Here is a 9,089-nt window from a genome sequence, read left to right as displayed (position 1 = left end):
TATTTTTATGGTTATTTACTATCTTAAAATCTATATACTAGTATAAAATATATGTACTCTATTGCAGTAAATAGAATAGTTCATAATGTATTTAAATACTCTGCATTGCATTTGTATGTATATGCAATATGTATAACATTCTTCTACTAATGTCTATATGTTCTGCCTTTGTATGCTTGAATGTACCCTCTAAAACTTATTTTGAAATTTAATTTTCATTATGCTTTAATTAAGAGCTAAGAACAGTAAGAAAAGTCTATCCTCATGGATGACTTGATTCTATTTCATTCAGTGTGATGCTCCTGGAGGTCTTAGACTTTGGAATCAGGAGACAAAAAAAGTAATTTTCATTATAAATTAGAAATATATTGAATCTTTGTTGGATGGAGAAATAGGATTATGAAAAACATTTGTTCAGATTTTGGTTTATTGTTATAATAAATACCTCAAAGTATGAAAGAAGACATTGGCAACGTTGCACACCTTTAGAGAAAGTTCAAAAAACAAAGACTGTCCTGGAAACTAAACATTTTTTAAAGAATATTGAATGTATGATCACAGTGTTGGTAGGAACATGAACAGTAACCGCTTCCCCAACGTGGTCTCAGATTGTACTGAACATGTTATTGGAAACTGGAAGGAACACCAGTGAGTTATAAAGTTTGGTCAAATGGCATTTGTGCTTCACAGCTTTTGGGAAGGTGGAGCTGAGAAGTGATGAAGTGGGGTATCTGATGGATAAGAGGAATATCTTATTCCTAAATGCTAAATGCTAACCTGCGGAAAGTGGCTGTAAATATGGTGCCCTTCCCTCACCTGCACTTCTTCATGCCTGGCTTTGCCCCCTTGACCAGCCGATGAAGCCAGCCAGTACCTTGCCCTGACAGTTCCTGAGCTCACCCCGCAGACGTTTGACGCCAAGAACATGATGGCTGCCTGTTATCAGAGACATGGGCGCTACTTGACTGTGGCTGCCATGTTCAGGGGCCGCATGTCTATGAAGGAAGTGGACGAGCAAATGCTTCAGGTCCAAGACAACAACAGCAGCTACTTTGTGGAGTGGATCCCCAATAATGTGAAGACAGCTGTCTGTGACATTCCACCTCGGGGCCTAAAAATGTCCTCCACCTTCATTGGCCACAGCACAGCTACTCAGGAGCTGTTCAAACACATCTCAGAGCAGTTCACAGCCATGTTCCGATGCCAGGCCTTCCTACACTGGTACACGGGTGAGGGCATGGATGAGATGGAGTTCACAGAGGCTGAGAGCAACTTGAATGACCTGGTGTCCGAGGACCAGCAGTAACAGGACGCTACGGCTGAGGAAGAGGGAGAGTTTGAGGAGGAGGTTGAAGAGGACTTGGCTTAGAGCTGTCTTAGTCGCTAACGCATGGGAGCAGTATGAACTCTTTATTCATTCACATCCTGTCTGCTAGCCATGCCCACTGTGCTTTTGCTGTCCTGTGTCCTGACATCGCTTGTCCAGATACCGCCATTAAAACAATTCATAGTAAAAACAAAGAATTCAGGCTTTTATGTCATTATTTTAACTGCACAACTGCGGAGTGAGAGGGGAAAGAGATTATACAAAGATAAAATTCATAGTATACTAGGAGTTAGACAACTACTATTGCCAGTGTAAAGAAGAAGAATACATATCTGGAATAGGATATCAGGGACATTGGCTAGCCACCATTTGCTATAGAGTTGAAGGTGGAGAGAAAGCAGTCCAGTTACAGGTAAGTAAGTAAGAAGGTGAAAGAAAACACATTATGGTTAAAAGAATTTGAAAAAAAAAAACAAAATAAAACAAAAACAAACAGACAATCAAACCAAAACCCAACAAAAACCCAACTTACTTCTATGAAGGAATATGAAGGATCTAAGACGTTGTGTAAGCCTATATTGCCCAAGTTTGACAGTGGTGGCTGAAGACTAGCATAAAGCAGAGTGAAGAATTTTGCCACGCATGGTATCACAAGAAATGTGAGTGTTCTGTCTGTTTCAGGGTTTGTTGCTTCACTGGGACTACAGAGGACAGAGGGCTGGAGGTCTGAGCATAATATATCAAGTTAGTTTGGAAACTAAATCTTATTAGATTGCTAATTATGAACTGTCCTGAACTTGCACTAAAGGATGCACTCCTCTAATTATTCTGTTAAAAACAATGCCTTGTCCTTTTTCTAGAGAGAGGTCATAAATCACTTTCCACCATGTCAACTATAAAAGCATTGAAAAGATACCTGACAATCAAAGCTCACAAATGGATAGAACTGCCATAAATAAATGAAGACCCAATACATTTGTACATATGTGCAAATGCTGATAGCATCAACCAAAATTAGTTTAAACATATAACACTGATTTTATACATTTATACATTACATCACAAAGAAGAAAGGACCCATTGGAAGTTATTTATATCATTTATTCTGTCTTAGTGATAATATTTTATCTCAAAATTCTATGCATTTATTTATGATATGAATAAAATTATATAAAATTCTAATGTTGTTAAAGTACTATACTTTCTCTTTTTTCCTTTTTTATTGTATATTTATTTATATTTCAAATGTTATCCCCTTTCCTGAAGTCCCCTCAGAAATCCCCTATTTTTATATATTGGATTATATTGATGTGTTTTCATATTTTGAGCCATACCTGCATTCATGGGATAAAACCTACTTGATTGTGATGGGTGATTGTTTTGATGTGTTGTTGGATTCAGTTTGTGAGAATGTTACTGAGAATTTTTACATCGGTATTCCTAAGGGAAATTGGTCTGACGTTCTTTTTCTTTGTTGGGCCTTTATGTGCTTGAGGTTAGAATGTAACTGTGGCTGCACAGAATGAATCGCTTAGTGATCCTTCTTTGTGGAATAATTTGAAGAGTATTGGTCTTAGGCCTCTTTGATGGTCTGATACAAATCTTCACCAAAACATTCTGGTACTAGGCAGTTTTTGGTTGAGAGACTTTTAATGACTGTATCTATTTCTTTAGGGGGGGTTGGCACTGTTTAGATTGTTTAGATTGTTTGTCTGATCCTGATTTAACTTTGGTAACTGGTATCTATCTAGAAAACTGTTGATTTCATCCAGATTTCCAGTTCTGTTGAGTATAGGTTTTTGTAGTAGGATCTGAGGATTTTTTGAGTTTACTTGGTTTCTGTTGTTGTTTCTCCCTTTTCAGTTCTGATTTTATTAATTTGGATACTATCTCTGTGCCCTCTGGTTAAGCTGGCAAAGGGTTTATTTATCTTGTTGGTTTTCTCAAAAAAACAAAAACAAAACAAAACAAAACAAAAAACCCAAACCAAACCAAAAAAAAGCTCATGGTTTTGTTTATTTTTTGTATACTTTGTTTGTTTCTACTTGGTTGATTTCAGCCCTGAGTCTGATTATTTCTTGCCATCTATTCCTCTTGGGTGTATTTGCTTCTTTTTGTTTTAGAGCTTTCAGGTTTGCTGTCAAGCTGCTAGTGCAAGCTCTCTTCAGTTTCTTTTTGTAAGTACTTAGAGCCATGAGTTTTCCTCTTAACACTGCTTTCATTGTGTCCCATAAGTTTTGGAATGATGTGCCTTCATTTTCATTAAGTTGTAAAAAGTCTTTAATTCATTTCTTCCTTGACCAAGTTATCGTTGAGTAGAGTTTTGTTCAGTTTCCAAGTGTCTGTGGGTTTTGCATTGTTTTTGTTGTTATTGTAGGCCAGCCTTGATCCGTGATGATCTGATAGTGTCTGAGATTATTTCAGTCTTCTTGTATCTGTTGAGGCCTTCTTTGTGTTTTAGGATGAAATGTTCTATAGATATCTGTTAAATCCATTTGGTTCATATCATACCTTCTGTTAGTTTCACTGTGTCTATGTTTAGTTTTTTTTTCCCACGGTCTGTCCATTGCTGAGAGTGGGGTGTTAAAGTCTCCCAATATTATTGTGTGAGATGCCAAGTGTGCTTTGAGCTTTAGTAATTTTTTTTTTTTATGAATGTGGGTGCCCTTGCATTTAGAGCATAGATGTTCAGAATTGAGAGTTCATCTTGGTAGATTTTTTCTTTGATGTGTATGTGCATACTTCCTTATTTTTTAATAACGTTTGGTTGATTTTATTTGATATTAGAATGGCTACTCTAGCTTGTTTCTTGGGACCATTTGCTTGGGAATTTGTTTTCCAGCTTTTTACTCTGAAGTAGTGTCTCTTGTCACTGAGTTATGTTTGCTACAGCAAAACGCTGGGTCCTGTTTATGTATCCAGTCTGTTAGTCTACATTTTTATATTGGGGAATTAAGTCCATTGATGTTAACAGATATTAAGGAAAAGTGATTGTTGCTTCCTCTTATTTTTGTTATTAGAGGTGAATTATGTTTGTGTGGCTATTTTTTTTAGGTTGTTAGAAGATTACTTTCTTGCTTTTTCTACTTGTGTTGGGGTTTTTCTTCTATTATCCTTTGTAGGGCTGGGTTTGTGGAAAGATACTGTTTAAATTTGGTTTTGTCATGGAATATCCTGGTTCCTCCATCTATGTTAATTGAGAGTTTTGTTGGGTATAGTAGCCTGGCCTATAGTTTTTGTTCTCTTAGAGTCTGTATGACATCTGTCCAGGATGTCTTGTCTTTTATAGTTCCAGGTGAGAAGTCTGGGGTTATTCTGATAGGTCTGCCTTATATCTTACTTGATTTTTTTCCCTTACTGCTTTCAATGTTCATTCTTTATTTAGTACATTTGATGTCTTGATTATTATGTGATTGGAAGAATACAATTTCTGCTCTTGTCTATTGGAGTTCAGTAGGCTTCTTGTATGTTCATGGGCATCTCTTTGTTTAGGTTAGGGAAGTTTTCTTCTATAATTTTGTTGAAGATACTTACTGGCCCTTTAGATTGGGAATCTTCACCCTCTTCTATACCTATTATCCTTAAGTTTGATCTTCTCATTGTGCCCTGGATTTCCTGGATGTTTTGGGTTAGGAGCTTTTTGCATTTTGCATTTTCTTTGACTTTTGTATCAATGTTCTCTATAGTATCTTCTGCACATGTGATTCTTTCTTCTATGTCTTGTATTCTGTTGGTGATGCTTGCATTTATGACTCCTGATCTCTTTCCCAGGTTTTCTTTCTCCAGGGTAGTCTCCCTTTGTGATTTCTTTATTGTTTAATTTTCTCCCTGCTTTTTTCCTTTTTCTTCTCCTCTTCTTCATTTATTCTTTTCTCCTGCAGAGCCTGCAGCTTGTTCAGCTCCTCGTTTTCTTCATCACTGTCCTCACTACTTATGTTGCTGACATCCAGCACAATGTCCCTTTTGGGATCTACCTGGAGAAAATTGTGGCACTTAAAGGTCAGATACCGGGGTAGCCACATTTTCTGCAGCCTGCTTGGACATTGTCCTTGTTGCAACCTGAGACTGTCAGGATGCAGGTGAGTGGGATCGCCAGAGTCCTGGGCGTTTGAGATCATGTTAGGTTCAGGTCTGTTGCGAGGACAATGCACTCCCAGCGGGATCTCTCCCACCCGGCCACTACAATTTCATCATTTTTCCATTTTTAGATCCTCCATTCTTTTGTTCCATTCCGTTACTCTTTTGGTTGTGTTTTCTTGTATTTATTTATGAGATTTTTGTCTTTCCTCTTTAAGCCCTTCTACATGTTTACCTGTGTTCTCCTGTATTTTTTTAAGGGAGTAATTTATGTCCTTCTAAAAGTCTTATATCATCATCATGAGATGTGATTTTAAATCTGAATCTTGCTTTTCTGTTGTGATGGGGTAGACTTGTTATGTTGGGAGGACTGGGTTCTGATGATGCCAATTAACTTTGGTTTCTGCTGTTTATGTTCTTGTGCTTGCCTCTTGCCATCTGTTTATCTCTAGTGCTACCTACACTCGCTATCTCTGACTGGACCCTCTCCCTCCTATTACCTTGGTTGTGTCATTTCTACTCAGAATCCAGCTGTCTCTGTGATCTTGTGATTCTTTGATCCTGGGTGTAAGAGCTCCTGGGAGTCAATCTGCCTCTGAGATTCTGAAATCCTGGTGTGAACAAGCTCCTGAGATCCTGTGATCTTATGATCCTATGATCCTGGCTGTGTTAGACTATCTGTAGTCAAGCTTCTTTTGGGTGTTGTGGGACTTAGGTTGGTGCTAGCTCCCAAAGTCTGCTCAGAGCACTGGGTCAGACTGGAAGGAACCACTGGCTGGGCGGGGGTTCCTGTATCCCTTGATCTCCGGGGATTCCAGTTATTCCCTGTGTTGGGATGGATGTTGTGGCCTCCTCAACTATGATCTTTGGCGCATTAGAGCTCCTGGCAATTCAGCTTTCCCTGGGTGTTGTGGGATTGGTTGCAGAGCTAGCGTCCAAGGTGTGCTCATGGCACCAGCTCAGACCAGAAGGACAAGTACTATACTTTCAGTACTGAAATCAAAAGTTATACATTTTAAAATCAAGTAGAAATCTTGTCTAATACTAAATTGAATTTAGAAACATCAGGATACATTATCATTTTCTTCACCCAACAGGACGTTCAAAATGCCTTGAGATAAAAACAAGCAAGGAAAGTCTTTAGTACCAACAACTGTATTTTGTGCTTACTGCCATTTCTCAGTAAAATTATGCTGCTTCATTTGAAGTGTATTTATTTTGTATTCTTAAAGATATTCTAAGAAATATCAAAAATGCAAGTTGAAAATAAATTTGTGCTATAAGTGTGTTTGTACATATTTATGTGTTCTAGCTCTATCTTTATACTTGTAACTGTCTGTCTTGGTATCAATATTTTTCAAGTTTCTTTTACCTGTTTATTTATTTTTCTTCGTATGAATTGTTTGGTTTTTTTCTATGTTGCCCAGGATATTCTAGCATTCTCTTTTTAGACTATGTTGGCTTTGAATTCACAGACATTCTCCTGCTTCTATCTTCTGAGTGCTTGGATTAAAGATATCTGCCACTATGCCTAGCCTTTGTTTCTGTTTGTTAGGGCTGTTTTTGGAAACATTTTCCAGTAGTTGAGGGTATTCTGGAACTCACTGTATACAGTTGAAGATGATCTTGAACTCATAAGTTATGACATTGTGAGAGTGAATCTTCATACCTCTCTCTCTCTCTCTCTGTACATACATATATATACACATATATATACATAAAAATATATACATACATGTATATGTTTATATACATATATATATATTGATTTTGAAGTGATGGAAATGTTAAAACATAATTAAGATACTTATGTAGAAGAGAAATCATAAGAAGACTGGAGAATGAGGACAGAGACAAAGCAAACAGTTTGCCAAGGTATAAACAAGAAACAAGAGTTTCTGTAACTGAAGATTTAGAAGGTGTGAAAATATAATAATCATGAACAGTGAGATGATTGCTATGACTATAGCTTGTCAGGAGATTTTGTATTAGTAGTTAAACTCATACTTAACAAACACATAGTTCATTAGCTACCTTCATAATAACTAGTTATCAAAGTTACTGGTTTAAAACTCATCAACTATTAAATGTGTTTTCTGGTCTTTTTTATATAAACTGAATTTCCAAGAAGAATATGGCATAATACACTAGTATGGCAGAGTTGTACTTTGTAGAGGAGTGGCAGTGAATAGAAACATTAGAAGTGATAGACCTAAAAATGACTACTTGTTCATTCTCACTGTAAGAATGGATTTAAGAATAGCTCTCGCTGAAGGACATACTTGCCTAACAGAACCAGAACTTGAAATGGGCACATCAGTAGCTGCCAGTTGTATCTGATAACAAATATTACATTGTGTAACAACTGATTATCATTAGATATTAGGTAACACACAGTAAAGATCAGATGAGTTTTGGTCACAAAGTGGAAATTAGGTTGACAAAAATGTGCTCATCCTGTGTATGTAAGTGAACTTTCAGCTGTGAGAGAAGAAGAAACTGTATGATAGTGCAAAGGACATGAACAAAATCGAGCAGAGAGAATATTCTCTCAGCTAAATAATGGCTTTTCAAAAATTGAATTAAAATGAGAAATGTCAGAGGATAAGTATTGTTTTATATTAAGTTATAAACAAGAAAGGAAACAAATGCAGTATATGACTGCAGTTGTGCTTTGAGCAAGCCAACTTCCAAGAGCATCCTTAGGGTGAAGGAACATATAAACATAATTTAGAATAGAGACTTCTTATATAGCTGTTTTATTACCAAAAAGCAGTAGAAGAAGCTAGATAATAAATTCAACTGCATATTTACAATTTTGAGTATATTTACTGTAGGTAAGGATAAAGTTAGAAACATCTTAATGAAATCCAATTAAAAACAAAGTCATGCCCAGACCTGGAAAGAGAAACATTTTCTCTCTTGTATATAGATACCAGTTCTTAACCTTTAGTTTCGAGTATACATCTTCTGCTTGGAGATAGTGCAGAAACCAGGACTGGAGAATACTGATTTTCCCATTCTTACCAACTGTTAATTGGTTGTGGGACCTTGTGAGATTTCCTCTGTAAATGCTGCCATGTTCACTGGTATTTTCCCTTGCACAAGTCTTGCTTAGGCTACTATGTTTTTGATACTTCATAGTGGTAGCTTCCCTGTCACATATAAAAGACATTATTTCACAACATATACTTTGGTTCTCTACCTTTTAAAATTCTTCTGCTCTGTCTTTTGAGGCTTAGCTGCAGTGGTCGTGTTGAAGGTATATCATTGACATTAGGTTGGGGGGCGGGCACACATCTTTAATCCCAGCACTTGGGAGGCAAAAGCAGGCGCATTTCTGAGTTCGAGGCCAGCCTGGTCTACAGAGTGAGTTCCAGGACAGCCAGGGCTACACAGAGAAACCCTGTCTCGAAAAACTAAAAAATAAAAAAATAAAAAAAAAGACATTAGGTACCCCGTAATCAGTTTTTCTCTGTATTTTGTCCTGTTGTGCTGCTCTGTGATGATCTTTCTGTTGTACAAAGCAGATTTGAAAAGTATGTGATTATAAGAATGCATATTTAGAATGCAGTTAGATCATGTTGATATATTTTGTCAATTATAAATTTTGCTTTTGTGTTTAAGATGAATCATATCTGTAAAGGTTGTATTGGGACTCATGCAGTAGAAATACTGATGAACA

At 36.9% G+C, this 9,089-nt stretch overlaps 2 pseudogenes; one reads left to right on the top strand and one right to left on the bottom strand.

Annotated features, from left to right (window-relative positions):
- Positions 1 to 762: 762 nt before the first annotated feature.
- Positions 763 to 1,369, top strand: LOC116094858 (annotated as a pseudogene).
- Positions 1,370 to 5,142: 3,773 nt separating this feature from the next.
- On the bottom strand, positions 5,143 to 8,546 carry LOC116094857 (annotated as a pseudogene).
- Between the last annotated feature and the right edge of the window lie 543 nt (positions 8,547 to 9,089).

The sequence above is a fragment of the Mastomys coucha genome, unplaced genomic scaffold (genome assembly GCF_008632895.1).
Source record: "Mastomys coucha isolate ucsf_1 unplaced genomic scaffold, UCSF_Mcou_1 pScaffold17, whole genome shotgun sequence".
Taxonomy (NCBI): domain Eukaryota; kingdom Metazoa; phylum Chordata; class Mammalia; order Rodentia; family Muridae; genus Mastomys; species Mastomys coucha.
Note: the sequence above shows the minus strand (reverse complement) of the source record. Positions and strands in the feature narration are given on the sequence as shown.